Genomic DNA, 21919 nt, shown 5'->3' on the forward strand with positions numbered 1-21919 from the left:
TCACCGTGTACACGGATAACAACCCGTTGACACACCTGGACACGGCAAGACTCTGTGCCCTAGAGCAGAGATGGATGGCCCGTCTGTCCAACTACGAGTTCACAATCAAATACCGGGCAGGACGCTCCAATACCAACGCGGACGCCCTGTCCAGGATGCCAAACCTACCGGACGTAGGAGAAGATCCAGAGGGACTGGAAGAAGTCGAACTCCCCGCGTTCCACCGTCATGGGACTATCCAGTATTCCCATCGGGTAAGGAGTAAGCAAGCCGCTACGGTTAACCCCTTGCCTCACTACAACTGGGAGGAAACGCAAGACAGTGACCCTGCCGTCCGACTGGTGAAGGAGATGCTGACTCGGCCAGAGGCTCGCCTTGACCCAGACGCTCCGGAGGAAGCCAAACAACTGTGGGCTGAGAAGAGTCGACTGTTCCTTTACAAGGGGAAGTTGTGCCGCAGAATGGTTAACTCCCGGACGCATGAACTAATCTGGCAAGTAGTGGTGCCACGAAGAGACGCAGCCATGGTGATGGAGGCATACCACGACGGGGCTGGACACTTCGGATGGAAGAAGCTGGAGTTCCTGCTGCGCGGGCGGTTCCACTGGGTAGGCATGAGGGGAACCATCGAGAGGTGGTGCAGAGACTGTGGCCCGTGCAACCTAAGAAGGAAGGACCGTGCCAGCCAGAAGACCCCCCTTCAGTCCATCGTCACCAAGCAGCCGTTGGAACTGGTAGCCTTGGATCATGTAAAACTGACCCCAAGCAGAAGTGGCTACGTCTACGCATTAACCATTGTGGATCATTACTCCCGGTTCTTGGTTGTCATCCCCGTTAAGGACTTAACAGCTCAAACGGCAGCTAGAGCCTTCCAGCAGCACTTCTGCCGTCCACACGGGTACCCGGACCAAGTGCTGACGGATCAGGGACCTGCCTTTGAAGCGGAGGTCTTCCAGGAATTCTGCAATCTGTATGGCTGCCGGAAGATAAGGACGACACCCTATCATCCGCAAACTAATGGACTTTGTGAGAAAATGAACCAGGTGGTAATGGATCTTCTGAAAACGTTGCCCCTGGAAGAACGCAGTTTGTGGCCTGAGAAGCTGCCCGACCTGGTGGACCTATACAACTACATCCCTGTAGGTTCCACCAACTGTACCCCGGCTTACCTAATGAGGGCAAGGCCTGGTAAGCTACCTGTTGACCTGGAGATGGGAGTCCTGACACCCGAGGACACTTCACCGGAAGCAGACTGGGACACAGAGAGGCAGCAGCAGTACCGGAAAGTACAGGAGAGCGTGGAGCGAAGTCTCTGTCTCGCTAGGGAAAGACAAGAGAAAACTTACAACCAGTATGCTCCCGCTGTTCCCCTGGTACCCGGAGAGCAGGTCTTGAAGAGGAAGAGACGGCTCCACAAGTTGGACGACCAGTGGGAGAATGACCCGTACACCGTACTGCCCTCAAGCCACGACAACCCAAAGGTCTGTACCATCAGTAAAGACGGAGGGGAAACCACAGCCATTGTATCCCGGGATCACCTGAAGAAGTGTCCCGAACAGCTACGGAACCCAGAAGGAGAGCAAGAAGACCCTCGACCCGTAGAGGAAAGGGAAGATATGGTTAGTACTGTGCTCGGAGACTTCCCTCGGTCCTGGACTCAAGTCAATGGTGCAGTTGTGGTACCCATCCTCACGTTCCTCCAACCAGCATCCCAAGTGCCTACGGAGCAACAGGTAGAGCTGGAAGAGCAGCCGGTCCAGGAGGCAGCAGACTCCACACAAGCAGAACAGGAGGATCAACCCTCTGCTCATAGTGAGCCTGCCGTACCCCTAGTGAGCCAAAGAGCCCGTAAACAGCTGCCCAGTTTACCCTTGACAGCTCCTACACCCTGTAGTTCAGGGCCAGACAGTCAGCTCCGTAGGTCCACTAGGGCCACTAGAGGCCAGTTACCCGCATGTTGGAGGATTTGAAGTGTTTAAATTGTTTTATTGTGGTCACCTGTCTGTTACTTGTAAATAATTATGTGTTTCTAGTTATTTTTAGGAGTCCTTGGTGGATTTACCGGGAAGCCTTGTACAATTGGTTGGAGCGTAACCTAGGAATGGACTAAAGACTGTTAAGGACTCGGGGCAGGACAGACCCCTACCTGGTTATGTCTCCCTGTTTTGGTGAAATGGACACCTTGCTTTTCTTCAAAACTGCACCCGGTTGCGGACACGCCGTAACCATCTTTATGTGTTTTTCTTATTGTATTATTATTGTTTATACCTTGTTATGTTTTTCTAAAAAATATGTTTAGTCCCGGAGTACTAAATTTCACTAGGGGGGAATGTGACACCCCAGGGGTCTGGTTGCCACAGTGATAGAGATATTACGTCTGAGAGCAGGTGGGAGGTCTCTTGGTCAGGGATCCTATGCATGCCACACCTCCTGCCCAGTCCTGGGAGGGGAAGGACTTCCCCTATATAAACCTAGGGCTGAGGCAGGGTTAGTGTGTAGAGAAGAAGTAGAGACAGAGAAGAGAAGCAGATATAGGAAAAGAACATCAGGAGCTCTGTGGGAGCAGTGCTATAAGGAGTCAGGGGCTGGCAGCTGCAGAGCTCGCCCTGACTGAGAAGCTATCACCGGACCCGGAGTCCGAGGCTGTGGGGACTAATCTTTACCCAGCAGCAGAAACCGCCCGGCAGGGGATTTCAGGTCCTCTGGCCAAGAAACCCGAAGGCACGGTCACACGCGTGGGACCAGCACCGCCGTCGTGGAGCGGACGCCACTAGAAGGCCCCGAGTCACCGGCCATACGGGTGAGCACCACACGGTACACTCAGGGACGTTGGCTACTTATACCCGCCTCTAGCAAGGTAGCCAGAAGAGTAGAGTCAGTTTGGGAGGCCTACAACTCCGCCTGGCCAGGGGAGATCCCATCTGCTCAAGGACTGACCAGGCCCCGATCGCTAGCCAGTACTCCGGGAGGGTCTATCTTTATCACCAGTAAAGACCCTGAACTACACCGCATCGTCTCTGAGTGATTCCTGCTACCCCCATCATCCACGTCGGCTGCCCTGAGGCCATACCCCTCCCGTTGGGGGTGAAACTATCACGCTGCACAATCCTACCACCGGCCTCAGCGGTCTGCCCTGCAGCGGCAGCTCCTTCGCTGCATTCAACGGGTGGCGTAGTCATCCAACATCTACCGCTAATACAACGCCACTTAGTCTGACTCCCTGGGCAAGGACCGGGTCACCGCCACGAGAGTACAACCCTCAACAGATCCGGCTCCGGGTAAGCTCCTGCATGCGCAACGCTGTGCGACACAGGTCCAGGGGTGCGTCAATAACACATAAAAACAAGTACATACAATAATAATAAAAAAAATTCAAAGACACACCACAGATGGAAGGAGTGGAGTGCCTGGACTAAATAGTATAAAGGAAGCCATTATAATCTAACATAGAGCTCCCACAGGTAATATGTGATACTAAAACCAAGGGCCTAGAATACAAAGGGCAGCAAGAAATAATAATCACATGGAAAATAATGAAGGTACCCAACACATATTTCATATATATATAAATATATTAGTATCAAAAATTGTTAATAAGATCAGAATATAAATATATGCAGTGACACTGCCTCAAAGATACATACACAGATACATAAATATATATGAACCACTCGATAGCCTCAACAAAATACCTTATCCAAATATAGCTGCATATATAAATGACTAGTGTCAATAAAAGTAGCCCAAAAGATGGTTTACAAGATAGCCATAATTACCCAAATAGCATAGATCAACAGTCCAGGCACCCACCACGCACCCGACGCGCGTTTCGCATAGGAAATGCTTCGTCCATGGGGACGAAGCTATATTTCGATAAGGTATTTTGTTGAGGCTATCGCACAATCAAGAAGTATGTAGCTGATTCACAGTACACATGTGTGCGTGCTGATAAGGGAAAATTGAGGACTCTTTCCAACAGGCAATTAAGTCAGGTTCAAAGAGCAGCGGCAAAAAAGCCTTGTCATAGCTGCTGTTGCCTCCAACGTCCCCCAAACAACAAGATGCAGGGTCCTTCAGAGGTTTGCAGCTGTGCGTAAGCCATCCTGTTGACCTCCTCTATCCACTGCACACAAGCAGAAACGGCTCCAGTGGGCCAAACAATACATGAAGACTGACTTCAAAACTGTTTTGTTCACAGATGAGTGCCGTGCAATGCTTGATGGTCCAGATGGATGGAGTGCGCCAACAAGGAGGAGGTGGAGTAATGTTTTGGGCTGGAATCATGGGGAGAGAGATTGTCGGCCCCTTTAGGATCCCTGAAGGGGTAAAGATGAACTCCATAATGTATGTTGAGTTTCTCAAACAGCACTTCCTGCCATGGTTCAAGAAGAAGAACCGTGCATTCCGCAGCAAAATCATTTTCATACATGATAATGCACCGTCTCATGCTGCACATAACACATCTGCATCTCTGGCTGCTATGGGCATAAAAGGGGACAAACTTATGGTGTGGACCCCATGCTCCCCTGACCTCAACCCCATTGAGAACCTCTGGAGCATCATCAAAAGGAGTGTCTATGAAGGCGGGAGGCAGTTCACATCTAAGCAACAGCTCTGGGAGGGTATTCTGTCTTCATGCAAAACAATTGAAGCAGAAACCATCCAAAACCTGACAAATTCAATGGATGAGAGCGTTCAGAAGCTCCTTTCATAATAATTTAGAACATGCATTTTGAGTGCAGTTTGAGTGTTTTATTTTTTGAAAAATATACTGTTATCATAGGCAGTTTGTAGAAAAACCTTTCAATTGTACTCTAATAGTTATTTGACTGGAAAATTACAATGACTGCAATTCATATAGGTAATTTGGGAAAATCTGAGAAAATATTATTTGCATAATAATTTGGAACACAATGTAAACATGCGGATTTGCTGCTTTTCAATGACAGTTCATAGGCACGAAATTGCTACAGAAACGCGCTGTGGGTGGTACCCGGGTCGGGAGAGGAGGCTGCTACTCCTCTCATCCGACCGCTGTTCCCGCTGACAACAACGGGAGCGACGTGGATGGGAGGAGCAGTAGTCTGCTCTTCCCAGCCCGCGTGCCAGCGGTAGTAAAAAAAGAAAATAAAAGTAAAAATAAATGTTTATACTCACCTGTTTGGCGGCCCCTGGTGTCCTCCTGGTCCCCGGCGGTGTTCTGTCCCCGGCAGGCAGCGGTACACTGCAGGGCGTGGGCTCGCACCCCGCAGTGTACCGAGCTGCCAGGACCTTCAGTGTTGTCACTGATCAGCTGATGGTCACGTGACCATCAGCTGATACTGATGTCACTGCTCTACTGATGGTCACATGACAGCTCAGCTGAGGGGTGACGTCAGTATCAGCTGATAGTCACGTAACTGTCAGTATCAGCTGATAGTCACGTGACTATCAGCTGTTCAGCACCGGCAGCGATCAGCTGATAGTCATGTGACTATCAGCTGTTCAGCATCGGCACTGATCAGCTGATAGTCACGTGACCATCAGCTGATCGTAAACTCACTGGAGCTGATCAGCTGATCTTCAGCTGGTCAACTCCAGTGACCTTCTGCAGCAATGTACACTGACAGGGGGTGATTTTACACTGCTGTCAGTGTACATTGCTGTCTTCTACAGCAGTGACATCAGTGATTGCTGATGACAATGCTGTAGAAGTGACCCAGATCGCCGAGGGACACTCGGCATAATCGTGGACTGCGTCGTTGATGGCGGACAGGTGAGGGAAATGGTTGTTTGTTTTTTTACGCTTATTTCACGAGATCGAGGACTTCGCGGATTTAGGGTAATAAAAAATAATTGTAGAACCGTGTGTGTTTTATTTTATTAAAATGCTTTATTCTGGCCATGTCTTTTATTGAAAAAGCGCCGACCATTTTACTACGCGGTTAGTAATGGGGGCATCTTATAGACGCCCTCCATTAATAATCTGGGCTTTATGTCAGCCGCCAATACAAGGCTGACGTGAACCCCAACCCCATTACCCCACTCGCCACCGCTACAAGGCAGTGGGAAGAGCGGAGGCTAAGCGCCAGTTTTGGTGCATCTTATGGATGCACCATTTGTGGGACTGCTGAGGGGTGATATTAATAGCGGTGGAGGGGGATAGTCAATTATAAAAATGACATGGGAACCCACGCCATTTTTTTTTTTAATCTTAAGCTCTGTGCCCATGATGCGCCCCCTGGGCCGTGGGGTACTCGGTGCCGGGCCGGTCGTTTCTAGGGGAGATGTCACAGGGCGGTCAATCAAAAGGGGATATTTACAGAGGATTTATAGTTTTTATATACAGTTCATGGCGCCACCTGTGGTATGCGGCTATATGGAGCTGCCGCTGCGGAGCAGGTCCTCTGGAGCTGGTGTAAATGCAGCAGAGTTGGTTTAGCTCTCCACAGGTAGAGCTTAGCTCCAGGGCTGTGCTGAGTTGTTATGGATGTTGCGGTGTAGGGCAGGGGGTGATGGCGCAGCAATAATTTCCCAGAGACAGTGGGGTGCAGTCTTCAGGGTTTACTCACAGTTGTTAAGTTCCTCAGGTTGCACTGTACAGCTTACAGCCTCCCACGTCGCGCTGCGTTCACCAGGCAGGGGTTCAGCAAACTCTCAGGTGTTTCAAGAGTGCCTGACGGGATCCCGTTCTATATGACCTTCTCAGCCGTCTTCCTGCGCTGGCCCTCACCCTTCTTGCCCTGCGACTCGCCAAACAATGTCCCAAGCCAGTATCCTCGGATCTTTCTGGGCAACCTGGAGTTCCCTTGATCCTATGTGGTTACCTTTTTGGCGACTTGAGTGCGGATGTGGCAACTGCACCCTGAAAGCACAGAAGCCTCCAGTTTCCAGTTGAACTTTGTAATTCTCACTGATTAGGGGCCGGTCCCCTCTGCGGCTCGATCCCTCCACCGCCTGGCAGACTCGGGCGTACGGGTGGCCTCCAGCACTGCCCGTACCCCTAGGATCCCTTTCACTTTCCTGGAGCCTCTCTCCTGCTCCTCTCCTTCTCAGTCTTGGGCCTTTCTGCTAGGCCCTCCTCCTGAGTAGAGCTCCTGCAGAGCTCCTGCTCCCACTACTTCTCCTCTCAGACTGATCTGTCCTTTCAAGATGGCTTCTCTCTTTTATACTATTCCTAACAAATTCTCCCCTGATTTACTTCCTCCACCCACACCCACTACATGGTTCCCCCTACTTTGGTTCCCCCCACTCCAACCAGGGTCAGGGCTCAGCAGGAAGCGCGACACATCTTGCCCTTCCAGCTGGTCTGGAGTAGTGTAGTGTTGGATGCAAGTGTTAGGGTCCCGGGCAGCACTCTATCCTTACCTGAGAGTGAGATACCACACCTCTGGGTGAGATGCAGTACCTCTGTGGATACTGAACCCGCAGGGGCGCCATACCCATGTTACGGACGTAGCAGGGCTTTGGACCCAAATTTTTGCTGCGTCCAAAATGTTTCATTCTATTGAACGCAGGTAACTCTACATGTGTTCACTTAACCATGTGGATTTCCTGCATTCTATACTTTCTAGAGGTCAAATTTCTGTTGCGTAGACTAGCGACTCCGCTAGAGAATTTGACATGCTGCAGTCCTGAAAGACATACAGTAGAGACCAAAAGTTTGGACAAACTTTCTCATTTAAAGATTTTTCTGTATTTTCATGAGTATGAAAATTGTACATTCACACTGAAGGTATCAAAACTATGAATTAACACATGTGGAATTATATACTTAACAAAAAAGTGTGAAACAACTGAAAATATGTCTTATATTCTAGATTCTTCAAAGTAGCCACCTTTTGCTTTGATGACTGCTTTGCACACTCTTGGCATTCTCTTGATGAGCTTCAAGAGGTAGTCACCAGAAATGGTTTTCACTTCACAGGTGTGCCCTGTCAGGTTTAATAAGTGGGATTTCTTGCCTTATCAATGGGGTTGGGACCATCAGTTGTGTTGTGCAGAAGTCTGGTGGATACACAGCTGATAGTCCTATTGAATAGACTTTTAGCTGCTTTTTTCTTGCCATAATACAGATTCTAAGTAAAGAAAAACGAGTGGCCATCATTACTTTCAGAAATGAAGGTCAGTTAGTCTGAAAAATTGGGCAAACTTTGAAAGTGTCCCCAAGTGCAGTTGCAAAAACCATCAAGCGCTACAAAGAAACTGGCTCACATGAGGACAGCCCAAGGAAAGGAAGACCAAGAGTCACCTCTGCTTTTGAGGATAAGTTTATCCGAGTCACCAGCCTCAGAAATCGCATGTTAACAGCAGCTCAGATTAGAGACCAGGTCAATGCCACACAGAGTTCTAGCAGCAGACACATCTCTTCAACAACTGTTAATAGGAGACTTTGTGTAGCAGGTCTTTATGGTAAAATAGCTGATAGGAAACCACTGCTAAGGACAGGCAACAAGCAGAAGAGACTTGTTTGGGCTAAAGAACACAAGGAATGGACATTAGACCAGTGGAAATCTGTGCTTTGGTCTGATGAGTGCAAATTTGAGATCTTTGGTTCCAACCACCATGTTTTTGTGCGACGCAGAAAAGATGAACGGATGGACTCTACATGCCTGGTTCCCACCGTGAAGCATGGAGGAGGAGGTGTGATGATGTGGGGGTGCTTTGCTGGTGACACTGTTGGGAATTTATTCAAAATTGAAAGCATACTGAACCAGCATGGCTACCACAGCATCTTGCAGCGGCATGCTATTCCATCCGGTTTGCGTTTAGTTGGACCATCATTTATTTTTCAACAGGACAATGACCCCAAACACACTTCCAGGCTGTGTAAGGGCTATTTGACCAAGAAAGAGAGTGATGGGGTGCTACGCTAGATGACCTGGCCTCCACAGTCACCAGACCTGAACCCAATCGAGATGGTTTGGGGTGAGCTGGACCGCAGAGTGAAGGCAACAGGGCCAACAAGTGCTAAACATCTCTGGGAACTCCTTCAAGATTGTTGGAAGACCATTTCCGGTGACTACCTCTTGAAGCTCATCAAGAGAATGCCAAGAGTGTGCAAAGCAGTCATCAAAGCAAAAGGTGGCTACTTTGAAGAACCTAGAATCTAAGACATATTTTCGGTTGTTTCACACTTTTTTGTTAAGTTTATAATTCCACATGTGTTAATTCATAGTTTTGATGCCTTCAGTGTGAATGTACAATTTTCATAGTCATGAAAATACAGAAAAATCTTTAAATGAGGTGTGTCCAAACGTTTAGTCTGTACTGTACATATACTGTACATGCACATACTGCACACACACACATATACCATACACACACATATACTGTACACACAAACACACATATATATACCGTACATACATACACATATACATACATATAACATACATACACATACAGTTATATGAAAAAGTTTGGGCACCCCTATTAATCTTAAGCTTAATGTTTTCTTAAAATTGGTGTTTTTGCAACAGCTATTTCAGTTTGATATATGTAATAACTGTTGGACACAGTAATGTTTCTGCCTTGAAATGAGGTTTATTGTACTAACAGAAAATGTGCAATCTGCATTCAAACAAAATTTGACAGGTGCATAAGTATGGGCACCTCACCAGAAAAGTGACATTAATATTTAGTAGATCCTCCTTTTGCAAAAATAACAGCCTCTAGTCGCTTCCTGTAGCTTTTAATGAGTTCCTGGATCCTGGATGAAGGTATTTTTGACCATTCCTCTTTACAAAACAATTACAGTTCCGTTAAGTTTGATGGTCGCCGAGCATGGACAGCCCTCTTCAAATGATCCCACAGATGTTCAATGATATTCAGGTCTGGGGACTGGGATGGCCATTCCAGAACATTGTAATTGTTCCTCTGCATGAATGCCTGAGTAGATTTGGAGCGGTGTTTTGGATCATTGTCTTACTGAAAGATCCATTCCCTGCTTAACTTCAACTTTATCACTGATTCCTGAACATTGTCGTCAAGAATCTGCTGATACTGAGTGGAATCCATGCGTCCCTCAACTTTAACAAGATTCCCGGTACCGGCATTGGCCACACAGCCCCAAAGCATGATGGAACCTCCACCAAATTTTACTGTGGGTAGCAAGTGTTTTTCTTGGAATGCTGTGTTTTTTTGATGCCATGCATAACGCCTTTTTGTATGACCAAACAACTCAATCTTGGTTTCATCAGTCCAAAGGACCTTCTTCCAAAAAGAAATTGGCTTCTCCAAATGTGTTTTTGCATACCTCAGCCGACTCTGTTTGTGGCGTGCTTGCAGAAACGGCTTCTTTCGCATCACTCTCCCATACAGCTTCTCCTTGTGCAAAGTGCGTTGTATAGTTGACCGATGCACAGTGACACCATCTGCAGCAAGTTGATGCTGCAGCTCTCTGGAGGTGGTCTGAGGATTGTCCTTGACTGATCTCACCATTCTTCTTCTCTGCCTTTCTGATGTTTTTCTTGGCCTGCCACTTCTGGCCTTAACAAGAACTGTCCCTGTGTTCTTCCATTTCCTTACTATGTTCCTCACAGTGGAAACTGACAGGTTAAATCTCTGAGACAGCTTTTTGTATCCTTCCCCTGAACAACTATGTTGAATAATCTTTGTTTTCAGATCATTTGACAGTTGTTGTGAGGAGCCCATGATGCCACTCTTCAGAGGAGATTCAAACAGGAGAACAACTTGCAAGTGGCCACTTTAAGTAGCTTTTCTCACGATTGCATACACCTGGCTATGAAGTTCAAAGCTCAATGAGGTTACAAAACCAGAAAAAGTGCTTTAGTAAGTCAGTAAAAAGTAGGTAGGAGTATTTAAAACAAGAAAATGATAAGGGTGCCCATACTTATGCACCTGTCAAATTTTGTTTGAATGCAGATTGCACATTTCCTGTTAGTACAATAAACCTCATTTCAAGGCAGAAACATTACTGTGTCCAACAGTTATTACATATATCAAACTGAAATAGCTGTTGCAAAAACACCAATTTTAAGAAAACATTAAGCTTAAGATTAATAGGGGTGCCCAAACTTTTTCATATAACTGTATACTGTACATACACATATACTATACATACACACACACACATATAACATACATACATAGATGCACAGATACACACACACACAGATGCATATACACATATACATAACACATAAAAACATATACCTCTTCCGACAAGCCTACAACCTGCAGTAACCACTGCTCCACCATACCGCTGCACGACTAGCTCTACCCTCACCTACTGCATCCTCACCCATCCCTTGTAGACTGTGAGCCTTCACGGGCAAGGTCCTCGCTCCTCCTGTACCAGTCGCCGTCACATTTTGTTCAAGATTATTGTAATTGTTTATGTATGTATACCCCCTTTCACATGTAAAGTGCCATGGAATAAATGACACTATAATAATAAATATTAATAATATACAAGCACATACACACACATACATAAACACACCTATAGACATACACAAATACTTCTTGTAACACCCCTTTAAGCCGCCTCCATTGGCAGGGTGTTTGGTAGATCTCACCTCGATATAGCACAGTGCCTCCACCCGAATCTTGCTGGGAGCTGTAGTGGGATGCAGGAGGGTCTTCCTCTTCTGCCAGGGGTCAATTCGGGAAACCCCTGTACACACTCTGCATACACTCACAAGAAGATGAGGTTGAAAACTTAAACAGGCTTATTGTGGAGGAAGGTAGTTGGTAAATATGGTAAGGGGGTGGCAAGTAACAATACAAACAGTATTCACAATTTAGATATAAAAAGAATCAGTTAAGACTTTTCAATTAACTTGAAAGATAGGGATGACACTTTCCCTTTAAATAGCCACAAACACACTCCTAGCTAAAACTGCTTAACTATAAATGGCTGCAGCCTAAGAAAGCAACACAGTTTACTGTTGGGGCCTGGTTGCCGAGCGTTGTTGGAGCTCTTGAGGACTTTGATGGTGCACATAACAAAGAAGCAAAACGTCATTCACGGATAGTCCTAATATAGCTTCAAGTGTGTGGAACCACAAGTCTCAGTAAGGCTCCCTTCTAGAAAGTTTTTATACATTTGTCCACAGTGCAACCACACACCCCAGCAAGCTACTCACTCTTTGAAGTAGCTGTTCTGTAGTCACACCGTTTCCAGTCTTGGGCTTTAGGATTCAATCCCTTAGGAATGGGAGGCAGAATTCTCCTTCTTTCTGTGAAAGAGGGGAGGAGGGCATTCCAGGATCCTCTGGCCAGTCTGGGGTTCTGGTGCAATTTCAAGGCTTACAGTCCTTCCACAGAGATTAGCAAAAGCATCTGTCTGCACACCAGGCTCTGCTCCTGTGGTATTCTTGTCTCTCCTCAGTAATGACTGACCTCCCTTATGTGCACTGGTCTGGACTCCTCCCTTCTTCTTCTCCAGCTTGCTCAGCCAATCAGTCTCTTCCTCTGCTACTCCTCCTCCCCTATGATGTAGAGAAGAGCAATACCTACTGGAAGTTGTAGTTCAGGGTGGTGCAGGAAAATATTCATTAAAATCTACTGCTGTGAATGTCTGTACAGAGACTGGATTTTCTGGAGTTACACACATGGGTCTCACTGCAGGTGTTACATACTGTTCTATAGCAGGTGTTCATATGAGCTGTGGAGGAGGTCGGCCACATAGTGCAGAGATAAGCTGGAGAGGGCTTCAGAAACCACTCTGGGTGATGGGGAGACAGCAGAGAGGACTGATATGCCCCTGCTGCTGTGCTGTCCCATGCAGTGAGCTCTCCTACCCCGACCTCTTCTTTATGAAATGCTGCTGGGAATGGAACAGTAGAGGAAGCAGAATACACACAGTAAGTCTTGCTCTTCCTCCACTATTGTGCCCAGTGTGCTGTGCGACCCGGGCCCCCTGACTACAGGTGAACACTCATCATTGGGAAGCGCTATGCAGGAGGCCAGATGCCAGTCTGGTGGAGAAAGTGTTCATTGGTCAGGGTCTCTCTCCCTGCATGTCACGCCCCCTTTTTGAAGTCCTGCACTCTGCGCACTGCTCTCTCCCCGGCTCTGGGTAATGGATATCAGAATGATTACGGTTTGGAGCGAGAGGGGCCCCGCGCTGCTGGACACCGGGCCCCTTTTACTCCCACCTGTAACCTTGACTGAGTGTCTCCACAGCGGCTGTGTGGGCTGCTGCTATGGGCACTATGCACCTGAATGCAAGGGCCCCTTTCCACCTCCGGACCCCGGTGCTGTTGCATCGGCTGCACTAGTGGTATGTCCGCCCCTGCATGCATGGCAGAGTTGCAAGACCAAAACCACTGCTGAGTAAAAAGAACATAAAGACTCATCTCAGATTTGCAAGAAAACATCTTGATTATCGTCAAGACTTTTGACAGAATACTCTGTGATGAGACAAAAGTTGAACTTTTTGGAAAGTGTATGTCTCATTACATCTGGCATAGAAGTAACACAGCATTTCAGAAAAGGAACATCATACCAGCAGTAAAATATTGTGGTGGTAGCGTGATAGTATGGGGTTGTTTTGCTGCTTCAGGACCTGGAAGACTTGCTGTGGTAAATAGAACCATGAATTCTGTTGTCTACCATAAAATCCTGAAGGAGAATGTCCTGCCATCTCTTTGTGACTTCAAGCTGAAGTGCACTTGGGTTATGCAGTAGATCAATGATCCAAAACACACCAGCAAGTCCACCTCTGAATGGCTTAAGAAAAACAAAAATTAAGACTTTAGAGTGGTCTAGTCAAAGTCCTGACCTTAATCTGATTGAGATGATGTGGCATAACCTTAAAAAGGTGGTTCATGCTTGGAAACCCTCCATTGTGGCTGAGTTACAACAATTTTGTAAACATGAGTGGACCAAAATTCCTCCAGAGCGTTGTAAAAGACTCACTGCCAGTTATAGCAAATGCTTGATAGCAGTTGTTGCTGCTAAGGGTGGCCCAACCAGTCATCAGGTTTAGGGGGCAATCACTTTTTCACACAGGGCCCTGTAGGTTTGGATTTCTTTTTCCCTTAATAATAAAGACCTTCATTTGAAAATGGCATCTTGTGTTTACTTGTGTTATCTTTGTCTAATATTTAAATCTGTTTTGTAATCTGAAACATTTAAGTGAGACAAACATACAAAAGAATAAGACATCAGGAAGAGGGTAAAAACTTTTTTACACTGCTGTATGTAGACAGAATATAAAGGGTGGTGCTGCGCTGCAGAATATGTCAGTAACAACACTGCACAGTTAAACTACCTGCGGCTGCAAGGCTCGTTTTATAGATCGGGATGCGGCCACAGGTGTTTTAAAGATACAGTGTTGTTATTGCACCCGGTGTCAGGAACAGAGCGCTGTACCTTTAACTCAGCTGCGGCTACATCATGGTCATGAGGTATGCTCATGTATCATGCAGTACCTCATGTGACACGCCAATCTCTAACCCTCCTTAGCAGAGTGCTGCGTGCGTGTCAGGAGACAGGCACCACTGTTTGTTAGAAGTGTCGGGCAGGCAACCATTAGACTGACTGGGCGGCGGGCGAGGGGTGCCACTGGCTGTGTGAGTGTAAGTCCACTATTTCAGTACATTTATAGAGCATTGCTGTTGTCATTGGGCATGTGGTTCTGCAGCAGTGCTCAGAATCCAGTGTCTTATAAATTTTGGTTGGGGGGTCGAAAGGTGGGAGGGGAGAGAATGATTGATGCAAGTAGGTATATTATTGGGAAGCATCTTTATTATTATTCTATGGAAGTGTAATTATTGGAAGGGGGAAATCAGTCTCTGCTCGAACTGCAGTGCATGGACTGGGCTACGATCTCCTTACCCGCATCTTCATATATGCTGGGAGGCAACTGAGTTCAGCTCTGGAGACCCACGGCCACTCCATGCACTGCGGTATGAGTGCAAATCGATTTTTTCAGACGGCCAGGATCACAGGGAGTAAATCACTGCTGACTAAGTCTTAAAGGGGTTGTCCGATATAAATCCACAAGCCTGCAGTTCCTCTATGTGTCACTCTATGTGACTGCAGATTTGTGAATCCTTACATCGTATGCACTGTGCGCTGTGAGGATTCGCCGTGTCAGAGCAGGGAACGGAGGTAACATGGCTGCAAGGATGCGAAATCCAGACTCCCGGACAGAATCAGACTAAATGGGCGCATCCTCACTCAATATACTTGCAATGAGCGAGGCTGCGCTCCTCTAGTCTGATGCTGGCCAGGAGTCTGCATTTCACATCCTTGCAGCCATGTGACCGCCATTCCCAGCTCTGACACCGGAGAATCCTCACAGTGCATAGTGTGTACGATGTAAGGATTCACAAGTCTGCAGTCACATAGAGTGACACATAGAGGGACTGCAGGCTTGTGGATTTATATCGGACAACCCCTTTAAGACTTATTCAGCAGTGATTTACTCCCTGTGATCCTGGCGCTCTGTGCTGGTCGCTGCAGGATCACGTATCTCAGCCACACACAGCAGTGACCAGCCCCGAAGCTGCTCACCAATCACCGTGATTGGTGATGATGTGGTGCAGAAGTGGAGTTTTTAAAAGAGTAGGCGGTGGGACTATGGGAAGTTTCGAGGGGTGGAGGCACAGCTGAAGTGGAGCCTGGCTGAAGTCTAAAGGGGGCTCGAAAATTTTGCCAGCATGGGACCCTGAAATTCTTGGTGGCAGCTTTGAGATAGCCCCCTTAAAGTTCATTTAAATCTGAATACGTGCCTGAAGAAACAGGTTTTGTAAATTTCTTGAAAAAATTAGAAATTACTGCTATACTTTCAACCCTTCTAAAATCCTAACAAAATAAAATGACATTTGAAAAACGATGCAGATATAAAGTTACTGTACGGAAATGTTATTTATAAATTTTGTACAGAATGACTAACTGGTGTAAGGATATAAAAATTGAAAGTGCGAACATTGCGAATGTTTCAAAATTTTCATCAAAATTCCGCAAAACATATTGATCTAAATTTTCCACTAACATAAAGTATAATGTGTCATGAAAAAACAATTCCAGAATCACAGTGAAGAATTCCAGAGTTATTACCACATAAAGTGACAATGGTCAGATTTAAAAAAATTTAGCCTTGTCATTAAGGTCAAAATTGGCTCTGTCACTAAGGGGTCAACTGGGCAACATTATGATTGGACTGGAGAAAATGGTGGAGTAGTGGTAATCCAATTTTTTTGCACCGTATATTGGACTTATGTTGTGATATATGGTTCGTTATGTGTTGAGTAGTTTCCCCTATTTAAATAAGTCAACATGGATATTTTTGTGGCATACCGAATAAAAGATGATTTGCTTGTGAAGTAACCCTCTCCTGTATGTGGCCTTCCTTGTCAAAACACATTGAATGGGTTGTATGATTGTTGGCCAATCAAGTTTATAGGGTTGTCTAAAACAAGGGAAGAATGGATTTTGAAACTCCTCAACTTTAGAATATGCTTGGGGTAAAAGTGCCAAAATTTACAGATATAATGGTGTACATTATATGAAAATAGATGATACATTATATGAAAATGGAGCATGTACGAATGCTACACAGTTTCCTTGATTTGCTTGTTCACAAGTAGGACTCGAATTTCTACTTTCTTTGCATGTATTCCTAGGGTATCCCCTTTCAATTAATTTCAATTGTACTTTCTCCAGTCTATGCTCTTTCAATATGGGTTCAGAAACAATCCTTTTGACCCTCTCAAACTGAAAGATGGGAATAGGTTTTTTGATAGCTGTTAGATGACTACTAGTAAAATAGCCCCTCGAGGAAGCTCACACGAAACACACATTGGGGCTGTGGCCTGTTGCCCCATAGGGAAGATATGGGTAAGAATGTGGTACCTAAGTATTTAGAACTATTGGCTACTATATAGATATAATTGAATACAAACACATGGGCCATGCACACGGTGAACAAGTCTGTAGGACAGTGTTCACAGCACCAAAAGACTCAAACACACAAGGAAAAAGTAAAACAAATGTATAAAAATACTCTTTTGTAAAAAAGGAACAGTAAACAGCAAGTGCTAGTAAAAAGGTGATAAAAAACAGGATATTTAGTTGACACGTTTTTTGCAAAAAATTTATACTAAGCCTCTCTACCAATGTCAAGGTAACGCAGATCAGAGCAGTCCCTATCTGATGTATTTAAAAAAATGATCATGTGTATAATACCTATATGAGCAGATCTGACAGGTAATGTCCATGTGGACATGCTGCAGAGGACGGCATTTATGTGCACGGCCCACAAGGGAGGGGTTGAGACCTCCCTAATCTTGCAAAAGCAAGAAACAAATTGAATTGAATACAAACACATGGGCCATATATAGTACATGGTGAACAAGTCTGTAGGACAGTGTTCACACCACCAAAAGACTGAAACACACAAGGACACAGTAAAACAAACGTATAAAAATACTCTGTACACACGTTGGGGCTGTGGCCTGGTGCCCCATAGGGAAGATGTGAGTAAGAATGTGGTACCTAAGTATTTAGAACTATTGGCTATTATATAGATATAGTACCTTGCTCTGCTATACTATTATGTAGGAGTGATACTGGGTATTATTTAGTGTCTATTATTGCCAATGCAATGGTATTTTGAACATAGCTGTACTATACATATACTCAATATATGCTATGCACTAGCACTTTTGGGTGATGCATTCCCCCTAACCTTTTTTCTATTTGTGGACCCCAGTCCCTTTCTACCTGAGTCTGTTCACTAATCATCTTGTCATTATATATGTATATATAAAGTTATATTTATTTTATTTGTTGCACTACTTGACTCTTTGTTTCTAGCATTATACTTCGTAGTTTGAGTGCGTAGTCGAGACATTAGGACTGGTTCTTCAGGCATATGGACCTGTATGTGATATAGATGTAAAACACATCATGTTTTCTGTTCTGGTGATCTTGTTTCATAGTAAAATGTAACAGACTGTTTCGATCTGACTTTTTTGTATGAAGATCAAGCGATAGTTTGCCCCTTGTTTTGATAACCGTAGTATTAAGGAAATTAATACAATCTGTACTATATTGTAAAGTAAATTGTAAGTCAGGCCATATGCTATCTAGGAAATTGTGGAAAACAAGGAGGGAATCCAGTGAACCTGCCCATATGCAAAAGATAACATCAATATATCTTCGCCATGTGATGGCATGTGTGAGAAATAATTGATTGGCATAGATAAATATTTTCTCAAATGAGGCCATATAGCAATTTGCATATGGGAAGTGCCCCATTGGATCCCATTATTTTCCCTTGTTTTTGCAGATAAAACGTGTCCTGAAAAAGAAAAAAAAATTCACAAAGTACAATCGTAAGTAAATCCTTGCAAAATTTATGAATCTTTTCATCTAGGCCAGAATCATATAGTAATTGTTTCACCGCTTGGAGGCCTTTGTCATAAGTAATGAATGTATATAAATTATTCACGTCCCATTTCACCAGGAAAGTCTTTTCCAGAATGTGATTCAGGTTGTTAATAATTTTAATAAATTCTCCCGTAATCAATATGAAGGGCTTGGTTTGTTGGGCTAATGGTGTAAGTATTTTTTCCACAATAATGAATGGGGGGTGGGGATCGATTCTGTAGAAGCAACAATGCGACGTCCTAGAGGATTTTCTAATCTTATGTGTATTTTAGGTAGTGTGTAAAAACAAGAGTGATAGTATTAGCCTTTACTATAAATTCAGAAACCTTTTATCAATGATCCCTACTATGAGGTAATGATCTTAAAGAGCACAATTTATTTTTCAATAGAGAAAGTAGGGTTATGAGACAGTGGTTGGTAAACTTCAGTATTAAGTACTTGTTATAGGATTTCCTCTACATAGTGACATGCCCCCTGGGCCATGGGGTACTCAGCAGCCGGGCCTCTTATGGATGCCGGTATGGGGAATATCACGGTGGCTGGCCCGGTCCGTGACCCAGGGCGTTCAGTAAAAAGGGGGATATTTATAGGGGATTTGGAAAGTTTGTGACGCCACCTGTGGAATGCGGCCAAAGGGAGCCGCCGCTGCGGAGCAGTCCTCTGGAGCTGGTGTTACGGCAGCAGGGATGGTGTGGCTCTCCAGAGGTATAGCTAGCTCCAGGGCAGTGTAGGGGTAGATGATGGATGCTGGGGAGAGACGGCAGGACTGTCCCAGAGGAAAGACGGACACTCACACAGGGGTAAGCTGCAGTACCTTTACTGGTGATGATGCAGGCACGGTCCAGGGTACTCCGGACAAAGGGCGCACTTTTGGACTCTCCCCAGTGAGCGAGTATAGGGCTTCCTGATCCGTGGCTTTACTCGCTAAGCTTCTGGCCTGCCTGGAGCTAGGCCTAGCTTGGTTACTGTCTCTCTTTCTCACTTGCACCTGCTGACCTGGTGGTAGGGCCTTCTCTTGGAGATCACTCTCCCTGGTGGCTGGGGCCTCCGTGACTCCTAGCCCTGGTACTGTAGTCAGCGTTTTCTATCAGATGTAGTATAAAAACCCCTGATATGTATATGAAGTAATTTGCCATGATAATAAGACAAATTGTTTCCTGTTCTTCGTGAAGCTACTTGAACTGTGAGTTTGTGCATTTATATACAGTATAATGACTGTTCATTGTATACAATCCAAAACTCATAAGTTTAAATATTGTCTAAACGAAATCATCAGCAGAGGAAAACCATTTTCTTAATGCAGAAGCAATTTGGGTATCAACTTCTTAAAAAGAACCCTGCTGTTCTCATTTCATTTTTCTCAAACAGTGAATCACTTGTTCATTGCAGTATAAAAAAAAAAAACGCACACACAAAAAAAAAGAAAATAATACTCTTCCAAATCATTACACTGTCCACATGCTTGAAAACATTATGCATAATGTTCCTATTGTGATATGTATGACGATAAATGTGGAGTACACTTTGAAAACTATATACTGTTCTATGGTTATTTTTGTTAAACACCAGTTAAGAATTGTCATTAAAAAATATAAACACAATACATGTCTCCACAACATTAAAGGATTGTATGCATCATCAGAGACTGAATAATTGTTTAAATTATGTTTGTGTGTTAAATGTACTATTTAAAAATGTTTTTTTTCCATATCACAATATGTATTGAAAAAAAAATGAAATCTTGCAATTTTCACATTGGCCACTGGTGATATTTTAGACTTCAACTTACTGTTTTTTAATTTTACAGGAGAGGCTCATTATATTCACATCCCAGATTACAATGACAACACGAGTCACGTACCACTAAAAGAAGCAAACCGGCCGGCTGCTATGGAACACTGTGAAGAGCATCAGACCAAGAAAAACCGTATCAGTTGATAGAGTAAATGGGGTCAAATATCAAAAAAGAACCAATTAAACAGAAAAAAAACCCTTAAAAATTACATTTTAATGGATATCTTTAAAAGTGTATATACATTGTGGTATAGCAACAAGCTCGGCTGTATGCGGAGGTAAAACACTGAATACTGTCTCATTAAATTTTCGGATTAGTTTATTTAGCAGTCATAAACCATGAGTCCATAAAGACAACACAGCCCATTCGGCTAAAGAGACAAAACAAAATACAAAACTTGCAGCACAGTCCATATCTCGGCCTAGGTCTGGCCACACACACAGTTAGCCACGCACAGGTTCAGCACAGCACGTGCTAGCTCCTTCCTGGAGCAAAATTTCCCCAGGTACTGAACACACCTGAGTGTCAGGGCTGGCTATTTAAAGCCCAGACCCTCCCCTGATTGCAGGGATGGTGGATAAGGTCCCTCTCTGCACTTCGTTATCCACTGAAAACATTCCCTTGTAAATGTGGTTCTATTAACTCTCTCTGCACTCTACTTGTGCAGGAGAATTTGCATGTTGTCACATCAGTGAGGCTAAGAGTCTCAGCAACACATGCCTCCCTTTTACCAGTGACTTTGTCACAACATGCATATGACAAAGCCCGTTAAAAAGGGGCATGATATTTCTTTGATTAATGATAACAAGGTAGATAATAAGGTAGAATATATCTAAGCTGTAATAGGCCCCTATAGAGCTGTTCACCTGCCTGACTGTGGAGGTTGACACCTAAAGTATATACAACAATTGAGATAAGTCGCCTTCTGGGGCTCTATACAACTGTTGTGGGTTATATGATTGATTTAACCTGGGGAGGATTCAAGCACAGATGCACTTTTTTACTGTTTAAAGGCTCTGAGATATGAGGACTGACACATATTGGTGCACTTTGAACATTTACAGTGGGTACGGAAAGTATTCAGACCTTTTTAAATTTTTCACTTTGATTCATTGCAGCCATTTGGTAAATTCTAAAAAGTTCATTTTTTCTCATTAAAGTACACTCTTCACCCCATCTTGACTGGAAAAAACAGAAATGTTGAAATTTTTGCAAATTTATTAAAAAAGAAAAACTGAAATATCACATGGTCATAAGTATTCAGACCCTTTGCTCAGTATTGAGTAGAAGCACCCTTTTGAACTAGTACAGCCATGAGTCTTCTTGGGAATGATGCAACAAGTTTTTCACACCTGGATTTGGGGATCCTCTGCCATTCTTCCTTGCAGATCCTCTCCAGTTCCGTCAGGTTGGATGGTGAACATTGGTGAACATTGGTGGACAGCCATTTTCAGGTCTCTCCAGAGATGCTCAATTGGGTTTAGGTTAGGGCTCTGACTGGGCCAGTCAAGAATGGTCACAGAGTACTTCTGAAGCCACTGCTTTGTTATTTTAGCTGTGTGCTTAGGGTCATTGTCTTGTTGGAAGGTGAATCTTCGGCCAAGTCTGAGGTCCAGAGCACTCTTGAAGAGGTTTTCATCCAGGATATCTCTGTACTTGGCCGCATTCATGTTTCCTTCAATTGCAACCAGTCGTCCTGTCCCTGCAACTGAAAAACACCCCCATAGCATGATGCTGCCACCACCATGTTTCACTGTTGGGATTGTATTGGGC

General features: G+C 44.7%; 1 long non-coding RNA gene across 2 annotated transcripts in view; it reads left to right on the forward strand.

Annotated features, from left to right (window-relative positions):
* The window catches only part of LOC141252854 (uncharacterized), a 283224-nt gene extending 262787 nt beyond the window's left edge, over positions 1 to 20437 (forward strand). Inside the window, exons 1-3 of one of the 2 annotated variants that reach the window (XR_012314131.1) lie at positions 14401 to 14531; positions 18251 to 18296; positions 20159 to 20437. This is a non-coding gene — a long non-coding RNA (uncharacterized lncRNA). Of the gene's footprint in view, positions 1 to 14400; positions 14532 to 18250; positions 18297 to 20158 lie in introns of those variants that run through there. The other variant, XR_012314132.1, reaches the window with a different exon arrangement.
* The last annotated feature ends 1482 nt before the right edge of the window (positions 20438 to 21919 follow it).

Source organism: Phyllobates terribilis, unplaced genomic scaffold (assembly GCF_046119375.1).
Source record: "Phyllobates terribilis strain yellow unplaced genomic scaffold, ASM4611937v1 Scaffold_2__4_contigs__length_985480577, whole genome shotgun sequence".
Classification (NCBI taxonomy): Eukaryota; Metazoa; Chordata; class Amphibia; order Anura; family Dendrobatidae; genus Phyllobates; species Phyllobates terribilis.